General features: G+C 35.5%; 1 protein-coding gene across 4 annotated transcripts in view; it reads right to left on the minus strand.

Moving 5' to 3' along the window:
- Positions 1 to 17,218, minus strand: part of LOC127072729 (uncharacterized) — a 99,735-nt gene that overhangs the window by 52,890 nt on the left and 29,627 nt on the right. For 2 of the 4 annotated variants that reach the window (XM_051013378.1, XM_051013379.1), the window contains exons 1-2: positions 10,977 to 12,649; positions 7,071 to 7,134 (exon numbers count right to left, since the gene is read on the minus strand). The gene's annotated coding sequence lies outside the window, so the exon portion shown is untranslated. Of the gene's footprint in view, positions 1 to 7,070; positions 7,135 to 10,976; positions 12,650 to 12,678; positions 12,779 to 12,853; positions 12,949 to 13,030; positions 13,100 to 17,218 lie in introns of those variants that run through there. The other 2 variants (XM_051013373.1, XM_051013374.1) reach the window with 2 other exon arrangements.

Here is a 17,218-nt window from a genome sequence, read left to right on the forward strand (position 1 = left end):
AGGGTAAAGGAATATTTTCGTTCTTTCCTAAATTATCGTTTAACATGACCGCCGAGGGCATCGGAATAAGCATTACCTCGTTATATATTTTGATAAAAATGAAACTCTTCAATTTTGTTTAAAATTCTACACGAATTATGACATCTCCTAAATATATTCGCAAATTTCCCTGGGTTATAAAAACAAATTGGTCGAATGAATATAACAAAATTTTATGCTTAACAGATACACCATTGAAGAAAATGTTAAAATTTCAAACTGATTAACAATTTTTAAAATGATTATGAACACTTTTGTGTTAAAAATTAACATGTTGTAATAACATGTTATTAACCGAACTGATATCATTGGAATTTTATACAACTTTTATAAAATATAAAGATATTTTTTATTAAATTTCAAACAAATTGAAATACTAGTTTAGAAAATTGCCCATCTTATTAACAAATTATGAAGTTAAAAAGTAACAGTATCACTGAATCGATTTCATCGAAAATTTAGAACACTTTCGTAAAACGTAACAATGATTTGTTAGTAATTTTAAACAAATTTTGCCTGATTAGTTTTAACACGACATTTATGTTAATAGAAACAATTTTATGTTACGATATATTATATGGTCATATTTAATCTATAAAAGCGAAGATTCGAGTCGAATCGCTAAAAAAAGATTGGTTAAAATTACGTGATATTGAAGGATTTGCAAATATAAATTTAAGAGAAAGAGAAAAGCCGCGAGTTGATGAGCCATATCGTCAGAAAGATATACGCGCAGTATTCGATACAAAACAGAGAACTTGTTGTATTTGAAAGATTCACTTGACTACGTGCGCTATGAATGATCACTTTCGATCATAAACTTACAAAGATATAAGATAGAAATAGATAAAGAAAAAGTACAGACGAGCAGTACAATTTCTTGTACTTACGATGTAACACGCGACGCGTAGAACGATTAATAAGCCGATCTACATTTACATATATGATATTATATAAATGGCTATATCGATTTCTCGTTGAATTATAGTACATTTCGGCATACGATTTGCGACTTTGATCGTCCAAGAAAGACGTTCTCCCTGTTCCATTGCTACAATAGATTTCGTGTACCTACTCCCAAGGAGCCCCAACGTGTCGGTAGTCTGTTTCCTCTCACTTCCTTGAGTCGTTACTAGCCTGTCAGTCCGCGTTAAGTCAAGCGTTCCGCAGTTACGCAACGAGTAATGATAGAGAAAGTATGAAACTAAAGTATCGCGCAACGTTAGCCTTATCCGAGTCGTCTGTCCAGCTCGATGTAACGGATACCGGGGTTGTCGAACCCAAACACGATACGTTCATCCAAGACCGATCTCTTGGCCTCTTAATTGTTTTTGGCAAGTATACTCGTCATAAATAGATATTATTCTTTAATATTGACAAATATACTCGTGCGGAAAAACGAAAAACTTGTGCTTTCTTTAAATTTAAATTAAAAAATTCAAGTTTTAGTATAACGATAGATATAACGATGCTATTGAAGTCGCGAGATAAAAGCGATGCATTATTTCTTAGTACGATTCATGATAACAATAATAATAAATAACGTGGGAATAGAGAAGAGGAATAAAAAAAAAATCTGGTTAGATCGACTATGATAATGAAATAAATGGAATGATGTAAGTGATGGTATAATTACATATTCACCAGCAAGAAAAAGGCTAAACAAATATTATAAACAAATTTTTTCATTTTTTACACATTGGTTCCTTAAGTTTCTTTTCGTTATATAAAAACAATAATGGAAAATTATTTATTACTTTTTTATATATATTCCATTTTGTTTTTTTTCTTTTTTCTTTTTAATAAGAAAATTATGAATTTTTAAGTTTTGTCTATAATAACGAATGAGCAATGCATTTGAGTAATAAAATTATTGATTTCAAAAAACACCAACTCGAATTTCGTTATAATTTAATTCAATTTTACACCAGCTAAGGCAGATTCTGGTTATCAATATCTCTTACTTTTTAATTTCAATAAGCTTTAAATATTCTATTAATGCACTGTATTTAGAAAAAGTAATTATTTTTTGGCAAGTTGCTGATATAATAAACAATTAAATTATGATATAACAAACAAGTAAAAATGAGAATATTTAATTTCTGTATTATAAATAACATCTAGTTTCTTAATTCAAAAAGTATTATTTATAAATCTTGTTAATAATGTTAGTGCTACCACTAAAAATCTCTAAAAATCGAGCTATATCTACAAAATATGAAACCGAATCATCTCATCCGTAGAATCATCTTACTTAAAATTACTCTGTATATAAAAGCTTTAAATGCGAGTGAAGAGAAATGAAAAAGAAGAACCAAATGAACAAAATACGTTCTATTCCTTATACTACTAAGCAGATATATGAATCATTTATTATGGAAATGTGGTACGAGTTATTTATGGTCCATAAAAACATTTATTTTTTGAAGTAATTGTCATAAAAATCAATACATAATAAATTTACATTGATTTACATTCCAAAAATCATGGAAAAAACTTATTAACATTTGTCAATATCTTTGAATCGATCGAAATGCACTTTTAAATATCTCGTTAACAAAGAAAATAAATTTACACCACTTTCATAACAAATAGTTCATATTGACAGGTATACTTGTATACATGGGTGCTTACGAATCAATTCGTAACATAATACCGAATGCACAATCTAGGTCAAAAGTATTAAAGATGACCGATGACTCACTATCAAGGCCTATTTAAAGCACGACGGATCTATCTCTTCATTATACGTAATCTAGTTCCATGTTTGTTGTTCATCATGAAATATCTATTATAGCCATCAAATTAAGCTTCAATTACGATAACTTTCCAAATCATCGATCAACGATAGGATAATTATGTCACGGACACAATAAGATGAATGTGAGGCGAACCATTTTTCTCAGCTTTTTTATTTTCTACAACAAAAATGCGAATAATCGCTAGGAATATAGAAAGAAATTAAAAATTATAATAAATCTTACTACGCTTAAAATGACAGCATTTTAACAATAACGATATATTTTTGGTAGCTACAATATCAATCAATAACTTCTCTTCTTTGAGCGAAAATTCATCCGAGTCACCGACCCCAACGATCGATTGTCCTATTTCTGTATATTCCGGGCCAATGTCCGTAGATTCGATGTATTTTCATACCGGTGGAAGAAGAATAACTAAGACTCGTATGAATAATTAAATTTTACGACAGTTTTGCGATAGTACGATCGTAGTAATTATGAAGACACGAGAATTTTCTACTCTCTCACTGACCATAGTATGCTTCTGCTTTTTTTTTTCAGTTTTTCTCTCAGAACAAAAGATACGTGAAACTTGAAAAATCACGATAAAGAAATAGTATAAAGCAGTAAAATTAAATTAAAGCAGTTGGATCAAGTATTCCAGAGGTTAAGACGAGATAACAAAAGTAAATATTTGATCACAGTTAAAGAGAATCCCAGAGGGCCATGGAAATTCTAAGTGGCTAATCCAAGAACGCAAAGCTCACAGAACTTGTATTAATTGTAAGGCTCGGATTTAATTTAGTCTGTCATACTTATCCACGTACTTGAGTACTTGCTACATATGAATGCTACTTTGCAAACTTGTACGTCATCTAATCTTATTGAAAAAGTAGAACATGTCGAGTTATTCTGAAGGGAAAAAAATTACAAAATGAAGGAAGAGAGAGAGAGAGAGAGAGAGAGAGAGAGAGAGAGAGAGAGAGAAGGAAGAGGAGAGAAGTTTTCGACCAGGATGGAGGGCACGCCGTTCCCACATTGGACATCTTCCCGTTCGAAGCTGTACTGCACGTGCAGTCCAACATCCGCGTTTCACCGTTTTGTCCACGTACAGATGCAACTTTTTTCTTATACTTTTTTCTTATATCAATATTCCTCGATTAGGGCTTTATTTAACTTTTTCGTGTATAATGTGTTCTAATTCTTACAGAGTATTTAATAAAGATTAATAATTTAAATGTAACGTTAATAGATAAGAAAGAAGGAAGAAAGTTTGTCGAGTGAAATGCGTGTTCCCTTAAAAGGAGCCACGATTAAAGTCGTCGATTCGAACAATGAACAGTGCCAAAGTGAAACTTTGGCCTTTCTCTCTTTCGCGAGATTCACAGGAAGGTCTGACGATGGGAGAAAAAGTATACAGAAGGAAAATTCTCGTGAAATAAAACGTGAGAGTAGTAGATCCATAATCTGGATTGTAAGATATTGTGCCCTGCACCGACTCACTCACAAAGCAAAGATCTTCCCTATAAACTTATCATGGTCCGATCTCAATCCCCCCTCTCTCTCTCCCTCTCTATCTATCTATCTGTCTATCTGTCTATCTATCCATCTATTCATCTATACACACACACATATGCGTAGGTTTCTTCATTTTCGATTATTCTTTTAAAGTTCCTGACAAAAAAAGTTGCTCTTTATTTGCATATTAATTTACTTTTTCTTAAGGTAAATTAGATTAATACAAGGAAAAATATATTGTCAGCCTTGACGACTAGATGATACAAAAGTCGAAAATAATTCTTATTACTTACGAATATGATAAAGTCTAGAGTAAAAAACGTATACGTATGACGTACGTATATTTAGATCGAGCATGTAGAATTTGTAATTGAAATTTAAACTAACATTGATTATCAGAAAAAATGTACGTAATAGAAAAATTGTATAAAAAGAAAAAAAAAACAGAAAAGAGAAAATACACACGGAAAGATACTCGCAAGATAGTCGAAAAAGATTTTCACAAGAGCTCTGGACTATTCTCATTCCACGTAAAATATAATCGTTTTTTAAGTCCAGTCTACTGAACCTAAAAAGTAGATGTAGGTACTTAGTTACGCACACGCGCTAAATTTATAACGAGCAGATAGGAAAAGCAACCGCGACCTCTTCGCAAGCATCCATTCGACGCGTTTGCTTACAGACGCTTTTTCCTTTAAAATAAGAAAACAAAGCATGGAAAAGATAAAAATAAAAAATCATACAAAAGGCAACTCGTTTTCGTGAACCAACGCGAACGCACGCTCGGCAAAGCTATTCATTAAATAACGGAGTAAATACGCACACCGTATAGTTTCTACAATGAGCTTTTTATGGCGAAAATCCAATAAACGCGTTGCTTCTACCATTCGTTATAAGACATTTTTCGTTTTCACTTTTTTTTTCAGTCCATATTCTTTACTCTGCCAATCTTTCTTCTTTCACCTTTTTTCTTGGTCTCCCACAAACTCTAAACTCTCTTTTACTTTTTATCTGTCTATTCGTATCTGCTCGTCCATTTCACAGTGAGATATTTGCACTGAAAAGCCAGAAAAAAGTCAATTTCAAAAATTTTGCAAAAGTTGTAAAATTTTTATTATTCGAAGAAGAAATAGTGTACCGAATTTCTTTACTTATTCATTATTCACTCACGAAGCAGTAAGTTTTGTCGAAAGTTAAGAAATTTTATGGTACGTGTTTTTTTATCTTTTTTTTCTTTTTTTAAATTATATTATAAAACACTATATATTTATCGGCGATTTTTGTGTATCCTAAAAAAGTTGTGTTGCTTCCTAGAAGCTTTTCAGGTAAGCGTATATTACACTTTTAAACAGTTTTTATTTTTTAACTCATATATATTTGTATAATTATTAATATTTGGAAATAATAAATAATTCAATAATTTTCTTTACGATTATGAAATTTCATTAACGATTTTTTTATAATTCTGTGTGAGACGATATTTTTCATAATTTTATTAAATTTGATAAACGTTTGCTACAAAGGTTGATTACAATGCAAACAAAAATTGGTTCAGGATTCGCCTGGATTGAAGCTAACTTAGGTATAACTGGAAAAAGTTAGAAAAAACTCTGGATTTGCTTGTTCCTCTTAAGCCTACACCTTCTACCGATGAAAACGAACTAGTAAAATGTAATGAAGAAAAGACATCATCCGAGGAAGGAACTTTGGATATATTTCTTGACGAAAATTATTTGTAATAGTTCTAAAATATTCTCAAGAGGTATTCTAGTCTATAGGAAAAATGGTTTTAAGGGTATTTTTTTTAACAATTTTTTATATTTTTTTTTATAAAATAACTAACTTTTTTCGTTAAAATTTAATTCATATATTTATTCGTTTCTGTAACTGTTCATGTTTAAAAATTTTATTAAATGATAAAAATTGTTGGCAACGTTTGAACATCTTCCCATGATTTTCGCTATTCTATTCGTTTGAAATAAAAAAAAAAAAAAAAAAACAAATGATTCTTGATTAGGAGTAGCAAAATAAAGGGAAAAAGTCGATAGTTGAAAAGATAGTAACACATTGACATTTGCTTCTCGATGTTTCGTACCATTAACGAACGAAAAAAAGAGATTTTGAGTTAATTCTGATATAAGTTATAACGACGTATGCACCGAAGGTGTACTCCAAAATTTGAAGTCCATCGGTCAGGGAGGTCTTAAGGTACCGTGTTAGCTGCTGTTAAAATTGACTTTTCCGACTTTTCAGTGCAAATATTGCACTACACACCCGTCCAATTCTTCCCAATCTTTCAATATTTTTTTCAATTGCGACGCTAATCGCAACGTACGAATATTCTCACGTTCTCATTTTACAGAATCGTACGCACGTACAATGCATACAAGTGTATATCGTTTCCCCATATCCAGGAGAAATCGATCGAAGATCAAAGAAGGAAAAAGGAAACGAGTAGTCGTCGATAGGAGTTAAAACACTCCCTAATAATAGCTCATACTCGCTACCTCTAGCTTCATTTATCGTAGAAGCTGTTCAGAAAGCATTCGTTATCGGCGCAATCTCATGAGTTGAGACGCGATAGTCGTAAGGCCAAAAACGACCGTTTATTTGATCTAATTACCCGAATCTCGCGAAACCTCTGTAAATTGTGTTTACCCTAAATTTTGTTTTGCTCTTCTGGAACGTTTTCAATGAAATATTTGAATCGGACGAACGAGTTTTTTACTTTACTTTTCTCCTTAGATTTTTTCACGAAGGAAAAATTCTTACCTTAACTATAACTCGCAACCATCGTCACAGAATCCATGATCGAGCTTTGGGTGTATGCACCCCTCTGAAAAAGAATAAAAACATGATATCTTTTAGAGATCAAAATCAACATATCAAAATGCGAATGTCTCAATACTGATGGCATAAGAAATAGCATGAAAAAAGAAAAGAGTTTCGTGCGAAATTATATGTAGGAAAATATAAGAACAAGTGAATTAATTCGAGGTCTAGCAACTTAATTAAGAACAAATCGATTTGAAATTAAAGCGAGCGCGACGACAAGGATAAAAAATCAGGATTTTTTATAGTTCAAAGAAAATAATAGCTTCCGTTTGATATTCGTTGGGTACTAAATGCATAAGAAAACATATAATTGCACGCTTAACCTTCCTATCCCTAACTAACACATAGAAAAGCACAAAGGTAGCAGATGCGGTGTATTATGGCAACGTCAATTAACTCGAATATCGATTAAACGAAACGCTAGATGCTGGAAACGCGATATAGCCTCCTTCGATTAAGACTGAAAGGATTCGTCAAAGGTACGTCTAAGAAAAACGAAAAAGTACATCTTAACCGTGTATTACCAAAGCGTCTACTATCGAGCGTTGCCTTTCGCCTCAAAAATTTTCTCGAAAGTGTCAACTTGACAAGTTTTGATCTCTTTCTCTCTTTCCTGTTTTACTCTCTTGATAATTCGAAACGTTTAAAATAAAATCTTTTCGATTCCGCGTTTAGTGACGTACATATATATTGTACATACACACGACGCCTTTGTCCCTGCGCCTTACTTTCTCATTGTCAATCTGTGTTTCTGGTTTCGCGTACCAGGAGCTGAAAAACACTGAACGTGACCCGCTTTGCCGTGTGGCTATGAATAGTCTTGAGAGAACGAGATAGAACAGGAGAGAGGGAGAGAGAGAGAGAGAGAGAGAGAGGAGGGCGGCGTGCACGTGGATATTACGTGAGGTGGCCCGTCTACAAACTCTAAAGCACCGAAGAAACGTCAAATAAACACATTCAAAGAGAGCAGGCCCAATTTCAAATTTTCGAACGAGTAAGAGATCACAGGAATCGCACGAATGCGAAGAAGTCTAAAAAATAAACAATGTCTTTCGAGAAAGAAAATATTTTGCGATTAAACTTTCGTTCAAGATCGCTTTTTTCTTTTTTTCGATTTATAATGCGCAAAAAAGAAATCGTCGCGTTAAAATTGAAAACCCTGCGGCGCAATCTCTAATAAATAAATAAAAGATATGTGCGTGCGTGCGCCGAGTACGAGGAGTAGGATGACTTCCTTTGTTCGTTCGAATCGAAGCGAGCACCGCTGCTAACGACGAAAGGTGAGGCGAGAATAATGGCCCTCGTGAACCGGTTGCACCGTCGTCCTCCTCAACGAAGACGGCAAGAGTTCAGCCAATTTTGACTTAACGGTAAACAAAAGCGATTACGAAGGCGCGAGGATACTTCGAAATCGTGCCAGTGGTCCTCGCTTTCTCTTCTCTCTTTTTCAAATGACAACAAAAATATCTTCGTCCACCCCTTCTTTCGTCTCTTAACGAATTCATTTTCGTTATTAGCTCAAAAAAAGAAAAAAAAAAAAAAATAAGCCTGCGATTTTAAAAAGAAACGAGTCACTTTTGCAACGTCAACAACATGTATACGCAAATGCAATACGAATAAAATACGTGCACGAGTAAAAAAAAAAGAAAACTTACTTTTATATGTTAACATTAAGTTAACAACAATATATTCTTGTTATCGCGCCAAAAAGCTACTACAGAGTTCTTCCTACGTCTCTCTTTTTGAGAGACGTATACGCGTGGGAGTTCTTGAATCATTTCTCTTATCGTTACGTAACGTACGAATTTCCAAATTCACCAATTAACACACTGAATACCGCGAGGGTCTTCGATGACCGAATTTTAGACTCTATTGAAAACGTTTCTAAAATTTCTTCAGTGACATTTATAAAACTAAAAGTATATTTGTTAATAAAGGTAAAATCCAATGTATACAACACGACAATGAATTATCCTATACCTTTTATTTTATGTATCTGAAAATTTAAGAGCATCACGTTGAAAGCGATATATGAGCGCGTACGCACTTGGTCGCGGACCACGAAAACTGGAGCGATGTACGGTCGACTCATTTGGTCGTCGAGTTTGATCGTCTGCTTTTTTGGTTGTTTGTCGACCTGGTTGCCGACGACTGTGCGCGTGTAGTCGACAGTGCGCATGTAGTCTTGGAGAGGTATAAAAGAGGAAAATATCGATTTATGTATAAATTGCTTCGACGCATACGCGTTAACGGAGAAAGTAAGATACAAGTCGCTTTTTTCTTCGCACGAGCGTTTCTCGCTACACGCGTCTCAGTTAGACCGGATACTCTATGCACATAAATCTTATAATTTTTCAGGTTCACATTTCGCATTATTGTAATAAATGTCTGTTAAAACGTAGCTAATTCTAATCCACGTACAATTATTAGTGATCGACAGAGAACGGTATCGATGGATACGACGGCGTCAAGTAAATCCGTTGGCTTCCTATCTATCAGGACGCATATGCATCCTAGGAACACACTTATATACGTATACTTTATTGAACATGCAAACGAAGTACAAGACGCAACACTCCAACGAATATATTTCTCTCTCTTCCTTCCTGTTTACAAATATCATCCTTCGCGGACATACATACCTTGTTTTTTTAGAATTTCGTAGAGAAAAACACTGTCTTTGAACCTATTTGCAAAGTTATACGTGATCAGACGCAACGGACAAATCTACGAAGAAATCTGAGACGCATAAAATCGTGATCGAGGGTAAAACGAATACGCATTTTTCCACAAATAGATATATAAATAATGCGACAAAAATTTTCTTTTATATCGAGCACATATACGTATACACACTTGTTTAGAGATTCGTTACGTTTAAACGTGATAATTGTACGTTCGAACGCTCAGAGGAGTGACCCTTAATTAACGACTATAAAAAAGGAGAAAAAAATGACGTTCAGCAATCTGGGTCAGAACGATTCGGAGCTCTGTACGTGAGTATGCGCGCATGTGTACGTGAGATCTTTTAAGCGGCAAAGCGACTACAAAGTGACAGAGCGGTAGGATTTTAAATATCGATTTCGTTAGTGGAAAGAGAACTTTTCTAATATCGAGTTGATCGTATCGATTCAATGGACGTCGTCGAACATGTTCCTGCGTATTTGCATAGTGCATAAACAGCGCGTGCATGTGCTTCATTCATCGAAACTTATAATATAAATCCAAACTATTTAATCATTCGTACGAGGATGAAAATGTGTCGTCCAGTAGGTAGTACGAGCATGCATTAATTCGTTATGCGATTCACCGCTATCGCGTTTTTTTCTCGATCCTAAGAACGATCGGAAAGAGTCGTCGTTAAAGTCGTCACAGTCATCGACATAAACGATAGAAAGTCGAGAGCGTTAAAAATGACGAAAGAGAGTGAGAGAGATCGATCAGCGATCATTGGCCACGCTTTTTTGCATTTCCCACGAGCCAGTATCGAGCAGCATTGGACGATTCCAACGAACAGCTAGGAGAAAGCCCTCGAATACGTCCGAACGTTCGGAAAGTTGTCGATCCTCTCCTCTTTTCAAAGGGTGGATCGAATCGAAGTGGCATTCGGCCAACTCTCCCGCGCTCGAGCGCACATTATTAAACCGTCGCCGGTTTATCGCGATCGCTGTCCCGACGCTCATTATCGAGCGACACGAAAACGCCATTGTTTCCTTGCACGGTCAAAGAAAGAGAGAGACAGAGGGGGGAGGAAGGGAAACAGACAAAAAGAGAGGGGAACACGAGACGCAACAGAAATGGAAGTTCAAAGGAGAAAGAGCGAGAAACGACGTCTTTACTCACCAGCTTTCCTTAGGACGCGCAAATCGTTTCGATCCTCCTTCACCAGGATGCTACGATGCGCTATAATCCAATATGGCAGCCTATGCACACATGTCAAAACAAATCACCGAAAGACGCAACGTTTGTGGGGCGGTCGTGACGAGACCCGTAGCTCTTCCTTCTTGCGAAGCTTCTTTCCGTCTCTCTCTCCCTTCGCTCTGTACGCGATATGCGTATGTACGTATATGAGGGGAGAAGAGAGAGACAGAAAGAGAGGGAAAGAGCAACGACGAATCGTCGCTTGTTCGAGGATCCTTCGAACGAGAGAACGAGAAACGAAAGAGGATACACTTTTCTACTTCTTCTTTGTTCGATCGCGTCGAAATTCGTGATCGTAAATAAAGAGAGGTGTATGCGTAGGAAAAGAAAGGAAAAAGGGCAGGCAGAGTCGGACGAAACGACGCGCACGCGGCAAGCATCCGACGTAGACTGGTGGCCGCGCGCAACGGACGCGGGAAGCGGGGTGCGGAGGAGCTGGGCCATTACAAGGTGTAGAGGGGAGTTCGTCGTTGGTAGTGGCGGTGGTTGTAGGCTATGGTTCGGTGGGGCGCGCGGCGCGTTCGCCCGAGCAGTGGGGATACGTTGGTTGACAGTGATGCTCAACCACCGCTTTCGGTTCCTTTTCTTCATCCTTTTTTATCGGATCTTTTAATAGAAACGTCGATAGATCAAACTTCTTGCCCCGATTAATTGATTAAGAAATTAGACGGTAGCAGATAGAGAGGCACGAGAACGTATGTCCTTATTTATGTAAGTACATATGACAAAGCAATGCTAAACTTGAATCGAATATCGTGCGTGTATGCGTGTGTTTGAAAAGAGATGAGATCCATGTTATACAAAATTCCCATACGGATTACAGATATCGATCTAAGTATCTAGGTAAATTATTCCAAATATATTTATTTACTTATTTATTTATTTATTATACGCGTGTGTAAATAAGCCATGTAAAACGGATGCGTTATAAACATCGAAGTAGAATTTTATCGAAACATACAATAGCGCAAAAGTGCCATCAAAATGCAGACGCAATCCGAACACTCTTTAATTGCAAGTAACAATTCTTGCACAGTACGGTGATTCTTTCGCTTCAGAGGGATTACACCATTTTGAATACATCCGCGTCAAGATGCCGTGGTCGAACGAGAAACTAACTCTTGCTTCTGCTAATCTAGTATTTATTAGCACCAGCCTCAAAAAAGAGAGGCTGCATCGTAGCGACTTTCTGATCATATATTTGTAAACTTTATAAAACGTCTATACCTACCTGTGTTCCAAAAAAAAAAAAGTGTTCAAAATTAGTAACTATACGTAAGACAGAATTAGGACAAAAAAACGAGAAATTATAAAATTAAAGGGAAAGAAAGGATGATCATCGAGGACTTCATTTTCGAAAGGTAAAATTTGTCGTAGACTAGGTTAAACGGAGAATTATACACTATAGCAATAGCGAAGAGGCTATCGGCGGTGCACCGAGGATCGCAGGATTCGCAGCGAATCGATTCGTCCCATCAAGGATTACGGGCGCGGTACGCATGCCGGATACCCGCGCGTACCTCTACCTAGCTGCTATCCTCTGAGCAACCACGCATGGATCTGGCGAAGCACCGTGACCTACATTTCCATGTCGACTACAATTCGAGTTAAAGTTTTGTTCTACCTGAGGATGAACTATCTCTTCGATCTTTCAAACCATGGTCGGTCCAGTGAAGTCTCTGTTATTCTCAGAAAAAAGGGGCCGATAGAGAGAGAAACGAACGCTGAAAGAAGACGAAATGGAGCACATGAAGCCAATGGAAAAACGTAATCCGAGTAAAAACTGGTCGGCGAACTACCATTTAGAGAAAGCTGAGAGAAAGAAGACGAATACACCGTGTACGTATGTCGCACCTTCTACAGACGCGAGACTACATAGGCATTATTACGAACCCTGAAACACGTTCGTTCCAATGAGATTTTCATTTTGCCGCTTAACGAATTACAAATACATTTAAATGCTTTCCTTGTATTACCTTAATAATACACTCCCTTAACCGTTCTTGTCCTCCATCTTTGTTTAAAGACGCAATCGTCCTTATCACCTGAAACGAAAATTTCAATCAATTAGAAATAAAGAAAGAAAAGAACTAAACTTATTTCGTTGGATATTCATTTCATTAAAAAAAAAGAGAAGAGAAAAAAATAGGGCATCTATTATACCTGGGAAACCTCTTTAACGGCATTTACGTTACGTTGATATTACATTTCGAATGTAATTTTCGCGAAAGAGAATCATTACGATTGAATCATCTTTAAAAACATCTATGTATAACGTCCCAAGACTCTTACTCGTCGAACGAGTTTACGATCGCGTAATAATCTGCGAAGCTAGTCTCTCCTTGATGATTCATGAGTCGATAATAATGAAACGCAAATATACAGTTTTTGAATTTTAATGCACGCCGTTTACTTTTGCTCGCCGTGCGAAATTCATCCATGTATACATCGCATAAGTACATAGATATCTATGTGTAGTTATATAAGCATCTACATACCAAATTGCATGCCAAATTGCGTGACTTGGTCTCATTGTCCGACGCAATTTAGATCATCAAGTATAAAGAAAACGCCTTTTACTAATAATTCGATGCTATATACTCGTATCTAAAAACATCGATACGAGCCGACAAATATTATAACTTTTTCTTATGTGCATTTACAATCGATACGAAATCAATTAAATTTAAAACGACAATCTAAAAGAACAAGCGAAAACTTGTTGGAGTAATAACTCTATCACAAGAGATCGATCTCACCTTCTATTTTCATTATTACTTTTTTTTACAAACTTTGCATTTAAAGTAGCTTAAGAGAGGATGTTACCGAGTTGTGGAAAAGAAGAGAAAAGGGGTAAAAATTCTGTAAAAAACTTCTTAGTCTTTGTTTTCTAAGCGGTAAAAATTTAACGAGTGAAGGGAACCAGTCAAATTCCCGTAGCAGAGAAGCAAAACAATAGGAAAAAGAGAGAAAAAGCTAAATAATAGCACTTCCGTAATATTTTGTATTTTTTGTTTTCCATTTCTCTTCACCTCTCTTTCTCCACCTTTTTAATTTATTGATAAAGAATTTGTTTAATTTGTTGCACGATTCTCTATGGTATATATTCTCTATATTTATACCTATTAATATAGTCGATGAAAAAGAGAAAGAGAAAGGGCGAGAAATAAGAGAAAGGAGTAAGTAAGGACAACGGATATCTCTCGCCGAGCGAAGAAGAAAGGAAAGACTTTGAATCGTATAGGCCTTAGGCGCGTACGTCTAAAGATTTCCCTTCCTTTATCAAGGAGTAAGGCGTGACTTTAATTTTTATATGGTATACTCGAACGGTTTCGATTTGTTCCACGCGACCCTTTCGAAGGCGAAGAAGCAACGTGGCTTTAGAGTAGCCTTCCTTTCATAGCTCGGTGCATGCACGTATCGAGCTTTAATCGCAGCTTGTTTTAACTCGGCGGTCGTCTCTTCTTCGACTACTTGGCTACTCGAGTCTACTCGTCGAAGACATATACGTGACTTTAATTTTGATACGGGGAGAAATTCCCACGGCACGAACACGCTCCTGCGGTTTAATTTCACCAACGCAGCAGGTTGCGTCTGCTACCAACTATGGGCGTCTTCTCGTACTCGCTTTGCACTAACTATCCTTTCATCCCTTTGCTAGTATCTCTTTCTCTCTCACACATCAATCTAGTCCTTCGACGCCAGAGAGATGAGATCGAGAACAAAATCATCCAAAGTTTTGCTACGTTTTCTTCTTTTTAGCATATCAATCTTGCGTATGAACGAACGCTAGAAGAAAATCAATTTCTCGAGAAAAAGTTCGATTCGAGAGACGTTCTTGCATGTACATGCGCCTACGGCCTGACATCTTTGCCTCTCTCTCTCTCTCTCTCTCTCTCTCTCTCTCTCTCTCTCTCTCTCTCTCTCTCTCTCTCTCTCTCTCTCTCTCTCTATCTCTATCTCTCTATCTCTCTATCTCTCTATCTCTTACGCACACTCCCATCCACTTTTTCTTTCCTCCCCTTTCTCCTTCTCCTTCATAGAGGAACAATCCTCTATAGGACGGTAGCACTAGACAATAACTCTTTTGTCTATGGCCGAAGGCACGTGGCGCAGGAAAATTACTACGCTGCCAGTTTATTGTAAACATTTGTCCGCGTAAATAGACTCAGGAGGGCGAGATCATCTCTCGATTTTTACCTTTCTCTCTCTCTCTCTCTCTCGATGCCTCCTTGGAGTATAGCGAAAGAAAAGGAGAAAAAAGGCAAAGCCTCCACTATCGTTGTTTTCCTTGCTTTTTTGAGAAAAACCACTCTGATAATACGAGACCGTCTGAAAGACTCCGAAAGAGTCTACGTAATAACGGCGAGACATTTCTTAAATTTCCTTCTATCCAACAGAGAAAGAAAAAGAAGGGATTGAAGGATAGAAGTTACAAACCTGAACTCAGACTGTAACAAAGTTTTATACACACACACAAACACAAACACGTGTATAAGGCAAAAATATGTAAGATAAAACAAACCCTGTTTATAAACCATACGTACGAATAAACGAATTCAATACGTTTCCTAATATTACTCTTTAGACGAGCATTTGCATGAATCAATGTATAAAATTGTTATATTCATAGAGCGAAAATGTGGAATATAACGATGACCAGTCTACAAATACTCGAATGTCGTTAGAACATCGACCTATTTCCAAGTAACTTAGTAAACTGAATATCTCAACTAATAACTTTATATTCTACGAACAAGTTAGTTTCATTTTCTTGCAGCATTGAGCGAGAATATCTTTCAACAGATTTTTTATGCTATTGGTTGTGTAAGTTTTACGGAACGAAAACTTTTCTCTCGTTTTCGTGCTTGAAAATATTCACACTCTGGCTCGACCAATTGATATCGTAATTGTTTTCTCAATAAATGAATCAAATGTCTATCGCAGACTATTTAGAATAGATATCATTTCGTTGTTATTCACAAAAGATTGATATGTTACAACAACAATAAAATAACTGTAATAACATATGTATATAAATATAAAGTGTGTGAATCACCTAAAAGTAGAAGTATAAGAATCTCGGTTATTTCTAATGACAGAAAAAATGTCTGAGAAAGAAAATATCTCTTCGAAGGGGTTAATATAATAGAACCGAAAAATTTTACTTTTGAAGGTCATATTTTTCAAAATATATGAGTCATCCATATCCTTTTAAAGAAAATTTGATATTTTTCTAGTCTCATATTGTGATATTGTATACTGTGAACAAAATTATAACCTTCCTAATTTTATAAATACTGCAAACCTACTTACTCGACAACAAATATAGGCAAGATATAAACTACAAATACAAAACGAGAACACTATTCCCACTATGCATCCATCATATCGGTGTATAAATTTATATTATCATTCTCACTCGTAACATAACAATCGAGTTAGTGTAAATTAGGGTAAATAGTATTAGGAGACTGAACTCATACTTTCCAGTCTCTCATGCGTTTTGCAATGGTCTGTGCTATATACGATACCGGTACATATTTTTTTTACGATAAATGTATTGAGAGTAATAAATATATTTAATACATATAATTAAGTATATAAGTTTGTAACGAAAAAACAATATTTTGCCAAAAATAATAATTAGTGAATATATTTATACATTATTATAATAAAAATCAAAATACGTGACTTCCTTTTTATATTATTTACGAGGTAGAACTCTCATCGCTAATTTTTGAGGTTTTCTCTATAAAACTAGTTCCATTTTATATTTCATTTCATTTTACATTTAATATAATATAAAATATAACAATAATAAAAACATTTAAATAGTACGCTTAAATAGTACATTACTGTGGGATGTGAGTATCAGTGTTATCGAATAAATGTACACGTTATGTACGCGCTTATCCCTATTCTGATTATATAAAGTTAAAGGATAAAGAAAGCCAAGAAAGACGGTTCGGAAATTCAGACCATGAGACAAGTTAGACGACTGTAGACGATTTTAAATGACAGTATATTAAATTCTTTTTTTTAGCTAAGCACAATAATTAAAATTTATGTTTTATTAAGACTCGGCTTAGTTTTCGTTCTTCAAAGCTCGTCCCAAATTTCTACATTATAATAATAAACTCAACGATGGATTTGGAAATCTA

Source organism: Vespula vulgaris, chromosome 2 (genome assembly GCF_905475345.1).
Source record: "Vespula vulgaris chromosome 2, iyVesVulg1.1, whole genome shotgun sequence".
Classification (NCBI taxonomy): domain Eukaryota; kingdom Metazoa; phylum Arthropoda; class Insecta; order Hymenoptera; family Vespidae; genus Vespula; species Vespula vulgaris.